Consider the following 13,408-nt stretch of genomic DNA (forward strand, 5'->3'; position numbering starts at 1 on the left):
GGTTATAGCTCCCAGAAATGTAAGTTGGCATTTTTTAACCTGTTAAGTGCTGTCTGTGGCCATACTCATTTAACCCCTTAAGGACACATGACATGTGTGACATGTCATGATTCCCTTTTATTCCAGAAGTTTGGTCCTTAAGGGGTTAAGTTACTGCACCATTGGTCCCCTCTGTGTGTGTTTTTTCTTTCATATATTCTGATGAGGATTTGACCCAAGACATCTTGAGAATTTCTGAAGAATATACCTGTGAATTAGAGACTTTAATTTGCCTGTTTCCCTGGTATTTTTTTCTATTATTTATTTTATTTATTCACTTTGTTTTTGGTGCACCCTGTACTTGTTGTTTTCTGTTTTTCCAGTCCTTTGAAGGCTTTTAATGGTTACCCTTCCATTAAGTGTGCAGCCTCCCCCTTTCCATTGTGATCAGTTTGGATAGCGCTGTTCCATCCCTCTTTTTTCTTTATTATTACCATCTGTTCATCGTGCATGCAGAATTGCAAGCAATAAGTAGTTTAAAAAAGTTATCCTCTTCACTTGTTAATCAACATGTGGCAGAGCGGAGCACTTTCCAAGCATGGTAAGCGAATCCTTTGTCTAAGGACCAGGTGGTCTGAAACATGTAAGGAAGATTGTTTTGGCTTTTGTTTTCCTCTGTTTGTCTATGTACCTTGTGTAATAAACCTTTCCTTTTGGATTTGGGGTGTTTGCCTTTCCTGCAGGGGCGTATTAGCCGCGAGGCAAACAAGGCATTTGCCTTGGGCGGCATTTTCCAGGGGGCGGCAAAAAAAGCCGCCCCCCAAATGCCCAAGGCAAATGTCTTGTAAGCCTTGCGGCTAACAGACATGCTGGGCTGCTGGGCGGACGGGCGGCGCTGGTGGGCAGGCTGGCGAGGGAGCACTTCCTCTGAGCTCTCTGCTCAGCTCCCTCGCACGCCACACAGTGAGGCTGGGAGCCGGATTATGATGTCATATTCCGGCTCCGCCTCCCAGCCTCACTGTGCGGCGCGCGAGGGAGCTGAGCAGAGAGCTCAGAGGAAGTGCTCCCTCGCCAGCCTGCCGCCCGCCAATGCCGCCCGCCCGCCCAGCAGCCACTGGACCACCAGGGAAAAAAGATGACCCCCCCAGCATTCCCAAAGGTAAGGAGGCTGGGGGGGGTTAAAGTGCCTAGGGCAGCACAAAACAAGGATACACCACTGCTTTCCTGGCATTATTGTTTTGTTCTTTCTTTGCATATTAAGCAAGAGAACAATTCTATGGATGGTTTACCAGTGTTGTTGTGGATTAGATAACCTTCACAGTAACCACATGATATACATACCATGTTGTCCTGTAATAGCTATAATTCCTTCTGGAATCCCTGGGTGTTGTGTGGCCACCCATCGACAGTCTATAGAGCTCGCGTACGAGTAAGACCATCATGCTTTGCTGACACTTTAGGTGAATGGGGTGAACATAAGATGACCCTCTATTTATATGCAGCATGTTGGTATCATTCCTTGTCCTGGTAAGTGCTGTTGTGCTTGTCAAACAGGTGGAGAGAATGAGAGATTGCTGATGCAACTAGTGTGAAACCTATGAAACCAGAATGATAGCAGTTGTCACAGTATTGAAGAGGAGATGCATATTTAATAAAAGCAAACTAAATAACTTATTTTTATATTTGGTATTGCCATTAAAGGATGATATCTATATAAAAATGTTAATCATTATCATATTAATAATAATAATAATAATTTTGTTAAGTCTAGAAAAGCGACATTGGCATACAATATACCTAATTAAACGCATCTTATTATCATCTGCTGAAATTCTGTTGATGTAGGAACTTCATTCAGTCTGAAGTCTAAAATTGGGTGGCTCAACACTAAAACATCATATTATTTGAAGTTAAATGTATAAATTCTCTAGTTTGCGTAATTATTTTTATCTGAACCTAATGTCAATCATCCATAAAATGCAACAACAAAAAATAAAATGTTAAAAAGTAGCTTACGGAGAAGACATTATTTGACAGAAAATAAGACAGCACGTTGAACACCAAAATCATCCTTGTAACGCTTTTCCTTCCCAGTAATTATTGTTAGACATTTCTCATTTTCTAGATGTCATTCACAAATGGTTAACGTGATATTGTTTCCCACTGAAATTCCAACAGTGAAACCGTAGCCTTAATTTCCAGAGTGCTTTGAAATTGCCACGTCGTCGTGACCCTTATGTGTTTGATGTTTGTGTTGATGGACTGCTGATGGAAAAGTCTAGTGGTCCCTGAGATGTAAAGTGATACACAAGAACAATTAAGCACAAGGACATGCAAATTAAATCCATGAGTGTTATAAGCATTGAACTCTAGTATGAAAATATAGAATAGCGTTTTATGTGCTAATTATTTTTTTAATATTAACAATGTTATGACATGAGAACAGACCCATTGATAAGAAAAATTGCTGCACAAATATGTAAAGATTTTCTGAACACATTGGGTACAAAAATTTGGTTTTGTCCGTATTGTCACTTTTTCTTTAGCATACGTAAATATTATTCAATCTATAATATTGAAATATGGTATATTTCTGTGATGTAATGACCGGAATAAACTTATATTAAGAAAGAATGAAACCAATACTGAGATGATGACATGATGACAGCAGAATCTTTTTCATGTTTGAAGCCTGGGAAAAACAGAGTTATCCATCACAACTTTATCCATGTTTTTGATGTATTAAATGGTCATAAAACGGAATGATCCTCATGCTAGATACCTTCCTATTAAAGTTTTTTGTTTGTGCCAGTTCCTTTTTTATCCACCCCATTAAACATTTTGAAATACTTGTGGTTACGAAGTGTACAGTGGGTTAAATACAAAAATAAAAAAAAATCAGCTTTATTCCAACTGCTTGAGTGATCATAGTCTCGTGTTACAATATCCGTATACCTATTGCTACCAATTCCCTGCTGCTGGTGAGCATGTGTCAGTAGGGAATTGTGGATGTTAGAAGTTATATGCATAAGATATCGTTCTGTACTTTAAAATTACTACTGTGGTTAAAAATTAGCTGTATTAGTCAAGTGACACAGAAGTAAAATATAAAGTAACCGTAGTATCTTGAATAATTTATTTTTAGATGAACAGAATATTGTAACAGCAAGCTTTTGGGAGTAAAACCCTTCATTACATTAAGTTTATGTCACACGAAGTGAGGGAGGTGGGGCGACTATTGTAGGTAGTGACAGGGACACTATTGCATTAGGAATGCAAGTTGGTTCTCCTTCAAAGAAGTTGTAAAAAATGTTTTCAATCCAGCCTTAATTCTCATTTGGAATGGGCTTTTCATATCAAAATATTTGTATTACATGGACTCCATATTTAATCTAATATCAGTTCAAAGGAAAATATCAGATCACATAATGAAGACCGGGTTAACAAATATTCTCTTTTGTGAACACTTATACAGTGCTGCACTCATACTAAGTGTTCGGAAGGTGGAAACACCAACCAGACTTTGAGTTGTGTTTTTTGTTGTCTATATATTTATTCCATGTGTCTTCAATTTTACCTATTAGTGCTGTTGTTATTGGTGTTTTATATTTTTTATTTCTACTTTTAAAGGAATGCAAGGTAGATATCACTCGATACCTCCAAAAATGCTCCAGAACTGCTGAACGCTGTTGGAGAAAGTCTCACTGTGCATCTGACTTTCTCCACTATAAATTTATGCTGAGCTCATACAGCTTGGCTCTTTCCTCTGCAAAAGTTAATTACTTCAATATCCTCATAACCACACTCTCCCGCGAACCGAAACGACTATTTCACACATTTAACTCTCTTCTTCGCCCTGCTGTTCCTCCTCCACCTACTAACTTGACCGTCTCAGACTTTGCAACTCACTTCACTGACAAGATCTCTACAATCAGAGAAGAGATCTCTCATCTTTCTTCTTCCCCTTACAATACTTCCCCTAACTTCACTCCCTCTGCTGTTCTATGTTCATTCGCACCCGCTACATTGAAAGAGGTTTCTGCTCTGCTCCAGTCCTCCCGCCCCACAACCTGCTCCCTAGATCCAATTCCCTCGCATCTCATCCGTACTCTGTCTTCTTCTCTTTCTCCACCTCTGACTAAAATTCTCAATCTCTCTCTCTCTCCTCTGGTATATTTCCATCGCCCTTCAAACATGCAACTGTAACCCCAATTCTAAAGAAGCCCAATCTTGACCCTAACTTCCCATCTAACTATCATCGCTACTGCCTTTTGCATCCAAGATCCTTGAAAGAATTGTGTATGCGAGATTGACAGACTTCCTCGAGTCCAACTCTAGACCTGCTTCAGTCTGGTTTCCGTGCTAAGCACTCTGTGGAAACGGCACTGACCAAAGTATCCAATGATCTACTCGCTGCAAAATCTCATGGTCACTACTCTATCCTAATTCTCCTTGACCTGTCTGCGGCTTTTGACATTGTTGATCATCAACTGCTTCTTCTCATCCTCCGCAATATCGGTCTACAAGATATTGCTCTCTCCTGGTGCTCCTCCTACCTCTCCCAGCGCTCTTTCAGTGTTTCTTTCTCTGGCTCTGCTTCTTCTCCCCAACTCCTCTCTGTTGGTGTCCCCCAAGGTTCAGTCCTTGGTCCCCTACTGTTCTCCATCTATACTTCCTCCCTTGGTAAACTCACTAGCTCCATTGGCTTCCAATATCATTTCTATGCAGATGACACGCAAATCTACCTCTCCTCTCCTGATCCCCGTCCCTCTTGACTAGTGTCTCTGACTGCCTCTCTGCTGTTTCTAATTGGATGGCTGCCCACTTCCTTAAACTAAACTTGACCAAAACTGAAATTCTGGTCTTTCTCTGGTCGTTCTCTTTGACTCCGACCTCTCCTTCAAGCCTCATGTCCAATCTATCGCCAAATCCTGTCATTTCCATCTCAAAAAAATTGCGCGCATCCGCCACCTACTTAACGCCAGATGCGACTAAGGTGTTGGTCCATTCCACTGTCCTTTCTCGCCTTGACTACTGTAATCCGCTTCTCAGTGGTCTTACGTGCTCCCAACTTGCGCCGTTCGTTACAGTCCATAATGAATGCGGCAGCGAGGCTCATCTCCCTGTCCGCCCGCACCTCCCATGCCTCACCCTTCTGTCAGTCCCTACATTGGCTTCCTATAAAATATAGAGCTCAATTTAAAATTCTGGTTCTTGCTTTCAAATCTCTACATAATGCTGTTCTCACTTATCTATCCTCCCTTATACACAAGTATGTCCCGTCCAGGCCCTTACGATCTGCTGAAGACTTATGTCTATCTTCTGTCCTTACTCCCACCTCTGATGCTCGCCTTCAAGATTTCTCGAGGGCTGCACCGTTCCTGTGGAACTCGCTTCCCTCCTCCGTTAGATGCTTACCCAGTCCCCACTCCTTCAAAAAATTGTTAAAAACACACTTCTTCATAAAAGCGTATCAATTAAACTGTTAATAGCTCCCAACTGATTCCTCTTCTGAAACTGTCAATAGTCTAATACTATCCTTACCTTTTGGTGTCATTTTACCCCACTCCCTCTAGCATGTAAGCTCATTGAGCAGGGCCCTCAACCCCTCTGTTCCTGTGTGTCCAACTTGTCTGGTTACAACTACATGTCTGTTCGTCCACCCATTGTAAAGCGCTGCGGATTTTGACGGCGCTCTATAAATATCATAATAATAATAATAATATCATATAATGAGTGACTTTAAGTTCCAGAGATACGGTGAAGCAGTTAAGATAAGAAGGAGAAATGCACAGCCATATAACTTACAGTAAAGGAAGTGTAGTTATGTGCTAATTGGTTGACTGAAAATTTAATAAGATTAATTTGAGTGAATTTTTGTTTCTTTAAATCTGTTTTTCCAAAGAAAACATTGGCTCCTCGGAGATTGACTTGGCAGCATGAGTATCTCCACTTCTAATTACCTCCACTTTTTCTCTTTGAAAATTTATAAGATTTACCTTGTGTTTTGCGGGTAACTGAAAAATGTAAATCATGGTCTGACTAATATCCCTAACTTGTATATTTTTACCCTCATTATATAACACTGCAAACATATCAGAAGACATGTAGACATTAATATGTGGCTATGAGACTCTTCCCAACTACTCTTTCTTTGCCGCTTGCCTCCCAGGTGAGTCAATTCTGATTACATTGCCCTTAGTGCTGTATATTTTGTGTATCTCAGTTTTTTTACCATACCATTGTTTTAATTGTATTTTTTGGTCCTAATTATTGTTATTACATCTTTATTTATACCACAGGGTTTTTTCTTTCACTCCCACTGGCTCTTAAGCCATTTTATCCTCATACACTCGGCTCTAATTATTCCCCTCCCTTTCAGTTCAGGTTTTTTTGTGTTTTTTTGCTGACCGCGATCACAGCTTTTTTCTTATCTTCCCCACACTCTTCTAGTCAGGCCCCACTGCAGTGAGTATTGCGCAGCCCATCTGGCCGTTTTTCCCGCTTTTTTCCTGTGACGCGAGTGGCTGCCGCCTCCTTCAGTGCCGGCAGCTATTTTGTTTCTTTTGGCAGTTTATTTTCATCAGAGAAACATTTCTAATCCCTCTTGGTTTTCAAAGCTCATTTTTCCAAGTACCAAGGTAAGTTTTTCTTGTGAAATATATTTCTTTGTACTACTCTTCCATAATCATATCTTTTAAAATATATTCTAAGTAAGTTCTTACCCATATTCTTCCTGCCTCATCTATTTAAAGTGGAATTATTTTTTCATCTTCATATAAATAAATCCAAACATGAATCTGCCTAAAGTGTGACCCTCTTTATTGTGACAGGTGACCCTTGTTTGCTATAGTGGTAATTTTCTCCACTACTTAGCTACCTACTGCGTCTTTGTTTATCTATACTGCATCTTTGTGTTACTACTGCATCTTTGTGTTACCTCCATATACTTTACTTGGGTGATCCTATTACCCAAAGTTTCTCAGACTCTGAGGATTACATCACATAATAGATCTGACTATGAAGGGTCTCCCGGCAACAGTACCTCAGCCGGTAAAGGCAAGGCACTGGCTAAAAATCCAAGGTTGTCACACACCTCCTCGAGCCAACAGATAATTGATCCCCTAGAGGGTTCCACATTCCACTATGACCTACAAGTCATGGATGAGTACTGCACGGGGTATTCTGATGATGATGTTTCTGATTTCACCTCTCTTAATAAAGCTCAAACATGCCTGTGCAGAGTGATCCACTCTCATCATTATTCTGGCAGGGCCGGTCACCATAGAGGCTGAGCTACTGGCAGGACTGCCTTCACAGACTATAGGCCTCATTCCATTGAACCTTGGAACTCAGGTTATACTCGCCCTTATCACAGACAACTCTTCACAAACAGAGGATTGATCAGAGGACGTGGGTCTGCTTTACCCAGGGGTCTCACTGCTGCAGATAATAAACCTACCCTTTTTCTAATACCTGTTATAGACCGTCTAAACCATTTTCCCACAGTGGTCTCTACTCACTCAGGATCCTTAGATCCTTCAAACTGTTTCAGGGTTTCACATAGATTTAATCTCAGACCCACTACAAGAGTTTCCTCCTCACCCTCTAAGGATCTCCCAATCGAACACATCCATTTTACACTCAGAACTCTGCAATCTCAGAGACAAGAGTTCAATCAAACATTCTCCATTCCCACCCAGGTTTCTCAGCAACATTTTCCTGGTCCGGAAGAAATCCAACGAACTTCGCCCTATCATCAATTTAAGAAACTTAAATCAGTTCATAGTATATCGTCATTTCAAAAAGGAAAGCATACACATGCTTCAAGACTTCCTCTGCAAGGGAGATTGGTTCTCCCACTTTGATTTAAGAGATGCATACCTTACAGTTCCAGTGGCATCTCACTTGCCTCTCTTTTGGTCTCTCTTCCACCCCTTGGTGTTTCACCAAGTTGATGAAACCAGTTATGGCTCTTCTCCATTCCCAAGGTATCAGATCTATCGTCTATCTAGACGACATCCTAATCATGGTTCAAGATCTGTTCACCCTTCAAAAACATACAGAAATTACCAAATTCATCTCTTCTCTTCAGAACCTGGATTTGTAATCAATTTCAAGACATCTTCTCTGATCCCATCTCAGACTATTCTTTTCTTGGGTTTTCAGATTGATCGGTCCTTTCGATTCTTTATCTCCCGTCTTCAAAGATAAAATCCACCAAAAAGGATATTTGGAAACTGCTGTCCTCTTAACAGGTTTAGCTTCACAATTTAGCTCAAATCATAGGACTACTTTCTGCCTCAATTCAAGCAATTTTCCAAAGCTACACTACAGGGCAATGAAACGTCTCAAGACACATTATCTTCACAGATCCAGGTCATACGACCAAAAATTTTTCTTACCGATGAGGTCAATCTAAAGTTAGACTGGTGGCTACAGAACATGGAAGCTTGGAAGGGGAAAGCTATATTCGGTTGCCAAAACAATTTTATCCTGGAGTCAGACACAAGCCTCCTAGGTTGGGGGCTACCTACTCTGACCTCTCCACGGGCAGACTGTGGAAACAGTCGGAACTAACATTGCATATCAATTGCCTCGAACTGATGGCTGTTTCCTTTGTGATTCACAACTTCACCAAGGACACCTACAACTGTTCTTTGCTTCTCAGGATGGACAACATTTCCGCTGTCCCTTATGTCAATCATCTAGGGGGTTCTCGACCAAAACTCCTTTCAGACCTTACGAGAGAACTTGATCAGTTCTGTCTGGACAGGAACCTCTCTCTTTGGGCAGAATACCTTCCAGGACCTTCACTGGCGAGATGCCAGTGATTGGCACCTGTATCTGGGCATTTTCCATCATCCACATCTACTTTGCGGGCCTCCTACTCTGGACCTATTTGCCTCCAGACTGAATCGTCAGACCGACGCCTTTTTCAGTTGGTTACCAGATCCGATGTCACAAGCCGTCGGCGCATTCCTACAACCATGGCCATCAACATGGGTTCATTCCTTTCCACCCTTTTCGATGATCTCTCAAACTCTTCATCGTCTCAGAGTTCTTGGAGTCAAGATCCTCTTAATAACTCCTCTCTGGAGGGCCCAACCTTGATATCCCAATCTCCTAGAAATGTCTGCAGATTACCCTCTGCTTCTACTGGTATCACAATCTCCTCCAAGATTCTTCAGGGGACTTCCATTCTCTCGCCGTCCAAGGTTGTCTTTGACTCGTGACCTGGTGTGTTTTGTGGTATCCTGGTATGTCTCAGGACTTACATCATGCTGCAAGAGCATATCTTGCAGCATGATGTTTTCTGGGTTAGCTAATGTTTGGAACGGGATATTGATCCCTTTTCAACTACTTTGGTGAATATTATGAACTTCCTATCTTCTCTTTTTGACAAAGGAACGTCTAACTGTACCATACCATTTTTTGTTCTGCTATTTTGGCAGCTCATATCCCAATTGACACATTTCCGGTTGTGAAACATCCTTCTGTTTGCAGGTTGTTACTGGGTATTCGTCTTTCTCGACCCCCGGCTCCTCCATACATCGAATTCTGGGATGTTGCTCAGGTTTTGTCGTTCCTGGAAGCATGGCCTCCTAATTCGGAAATTTCCTTGCGCCAACTCTCAAACTAACCTTGCTTTGTTTAGTTTAGTTTTGTCGCATTTCTGACATCATGTCCTTTGGCTTCCATGCTTTTGCATTCACCCCTGATGGTGTAAGTTTTTCCATTGTTTGTCGCACACAGGTTCTTTCCACCTCTGTTTTGTATCCTTACTTTCCAGATAGACCTTCTCTTTGTGTTGCTTGTTGCTTACAGCGATATGTCACTCTTATCTCCCCTCTTCAGGTTCCATCGGGACCTCTGTTTGTATCTTATGTTCGTTCTTATAACCTTTTGTCTTGTCCCACGATTGCTCATTGGATTAGATGGCTTCTTTGTCTTGCCGAAGTTGAAGCTTCTTTTGGTGGCCATTCTGTGCTATGCACAGCTGTGTCCACCGACATGGTCACCAGGGGTCTTTTTGTCTTCCTCTAATTGGTCATGAGAATCCACTTTGCTTACCTTGTATTTCCTACCTGCATCTCACGATTTTTTCCATTTACTCTCCAGGCATTAAAACAGCAAATATGAAGCCTCCTGTCTTGCCATAAAATTAGAGATTATTCTAGCTTCAGTGACCGAATAATCTAAATTTTATTAAAGACAGGAGGCGAATATTTTCCCACCCATTGGCTCCTTTAAATCTTTCAATGTCCCACCCCTTTATTTCATCCACTTGGGGATATTCAGGTAAAGTCTTAAATGCCTTTTACTTGCCTCGTACATCATTGGACCATGTTTTTTTTGTAATGTGTTTAGATTACTCTAGTTTTCATAATATAGATGTACATTGCATTGCATAATTATTGACACATGACTTGTCACATTAATGTTTGCTTCTGTATGACTGCCAGTCTATCAATCACACCATAATTTCACGAATTTTCTTTTCATTCTAGTGTGAAGTTTCTCCTTGTCCTTCACGGCATCCTTGATTTCTCTTCATTGGACTCTTTATGTCTCGTTTACTTGGTTGACTACGCTTTGTGTTTTGCAGACTATTTTCTGGTTTACATGGTTGACTTCAAGTTTTGGCTGCAATAAGAAAGCCACATATTACTGTCTACATGTCTTCTGTAAAAAGCTGCAATTAGATCGCGGTCAGCAAACAAATAAATCCTGAACTGAAAGTGAGGGGGATAATTAGAGCCGAGTGTAAGAGGATACAATGGCTTAAGAGCCAGTGGGAGTGAAGGAAAAAACCCTGTGGGCCGACAAGAGGTTGGTCCTGAGGGGAGAATCTATATATAACAATAACTAATATACAATATAACAATAACTATATAACTAATAACTATATAACAATATAACTGATAACAATAATTAGGACCAAAAAATACAATTAAAACAATGGTATGGTAAAAAACTGAGGTACACAAAATATACAGCACTAAGGCCAATGTAATCAGAAATGACTCACCTGGGAGGCAAGCAGCAAAGAAAGAGGCGTTGGGAGGAGTCTATAGCCACATATTATAATACATGTCTTTTGATTGGTTGATTTTATTTTCTGTTGTTTAACTGTTTCTTTGCTGCTGGGAGGATTCAGTAAAGAAAGTAAAGCAAATATTCACCTCCTGTCTTTAATAATATTTAGATTATTCGGTCACTGAAGCTAGAATAATCCCTAATTATCTTTAATTGCACCTTGAGGTGTAGTAGAAAGTTTATGAATTTGAGGTATTCTTTTTTAAATTTCTCCCGTAGAAAGATAAAATTAATGGCAACTGGCAAATTTTCAACCTGCGTAATTCCGCCTTTGGTTGTCCTTGAATCATGAAAGTGTTACTTCTACATTGTATGTTTGTTTTATTAATTTTTTTCTGCTCACATGTGGCGTTCAATCCTCCGGCAGATAAACTGCTTCAATCTGATCAACTACTTTAGAATACCCATACAAAGAAATCAATTGGGTTTGCTTCCTGCAGTCAGCACATGCTGTTTTAGATCTGTTGCAAGTCATTTAACTTCACAAACTCAGCATTTGTATTGTATCTTTTTTCCTAACAGTTTTATTAGCTTTGAAACAGTAGATAAATGAAAAGAGACAATTATGATCATTAACACAAACATCACTTTAAACAATGATAAGCGTTCAGAGCAGCGTGGCTATATTATTTACCAAGCCATGTATAATTGTGACATCTCTTGCAGGCATTTGGAAAGAAAATTAAACATGCAGTAGAATTTTATGGGTCTCCTGTACCTATAAAAAACAAATTGAAATTACTTTTTTTTCAAATGCACCACTGAAAATGACAGATATTTTAGTATACATGCTAATCCACATTTTGTCTGTTTTTAATTTATTTAATAAATCATATTTATGTGTTTATATTAATGGAGTGTTCAAAAATAAATTAGATTTGTATGTTTTAAGTATCAGGGTGAGTGCATCTTTTGTATTTTAAGAAAGTTACATCTATTGGGTCGTCCTTACATATGTTTTATTGAACATCCTGAGTTCTCTATATCAGGTGCTGGAGCCCCAGGAAAAATGCTGGAGGATCTTCGTGCTACGAAGATCCTGTGCGAAAGACAACAGCGTTAAAATGAATTATCAGTGTTTGTGTTTAACATAAGGCTATTTTCTTAATAAAAAGATTTAGAGTTGTTTTGTTAAATTATACCTCTTAAATAATATCCAATTATTTGAAAATGGGTTTGAAGCCCTTTGTTGACTGAAGTGGCTGGATGTGGTCATGTTTTGACCCTTGGACTGAAATCAAATGAACATCGATACCTGTTACACCATAGCAACTAAAATGGGTGGGGGGAGGGGTCATGTGAAGACCCTCTCTTCCATTGTACCATTGGCATGGGGATGAAGGACTAAAACATGAGTTAGACGTTTTCCATAAAGGTTCTTCATATGTAAGGTGAACTGCAGTCTTGGCAATTTGGCCATAATTCCGTGCCAATCCCAAAAATATAGGTTAACAGGGAAATAGGATTGGGATATATATTTTAATAGTTGTTGTGTAGTTGATTTGATGGAGGTGTAGTATGCAGTTAGGTGGCCAGGGATTTAGGACTCCTTGATTACAGGAGTTCAAGCTAGACGCTTAGTCACTTAAGGCAATTTACAGCATAGGTTGGGAGGAAGGAATGAAATAATAGCTCACCTATTTCACCCTAATGTACACATTGTGAAGGAAATAAAAGTTATTTCCCAATACCCAAGCTATTATGGGACAGGCTCTCCTTTTTCTTTACCAGCGGACTCAATTATTGGTCCACTCTGGTTGAATATATATCCTGAGCTCGCAACGTATTTGTGTTTGTATTGTATGTGGGCAGGTTTTGCTCATTGGCAGCCTACGCTATCAGTGGCTGCTACTTTGTTTACTTTTAACAAAGGTCCATCTCAAAGTGTTATAAATCATTACAAAATCAATAAATAGATGCACAATATGGAGTCTACAAGATTTCAAGTGAAGTGGTATCCCCTAAGCCACCTCTGCAAGATACAGAAAAAACATACATACGTAAGGTGGAGCTTCTTGCATGAGTTGTTCAGTATATATCTGTAATAATATAAATGCAAAACACAAATAGCGCAATATTGTTGTAATAGAAGTAATCTTATAAAAAGACGTATATAGTGTCACTCACAAGTCAGGAGTCATAAACCACATATGACTTGGATGGTAAGCGCTTGTGGACACTTTAAGGATGTCCAATCCTTTCTTGTGGTGACTTTGCTGGAAACCTGGTTCCTTTTGCTTTTTGAAGTGATGATGGTTATTCAGTATTCCCAGTATTAGGTATGTGTATATAGGATGCCACAGCAAAGTTTCCAAAAACAATGTGCTTT

This window comes from Pelobates fuscus, chromosome 8 (genome assembly GCF_036172605.1).
Source record: "Pelobates fuscus isolate aPelFus1 chromosome 8, aPelFus1.pri, whole genome shotgun sequence".
NCBI lineage: Eukaryota > Metazoa > Chordata > Amphibia > Anura > Pelobatidae > Pelobates > Pelobates fuscus.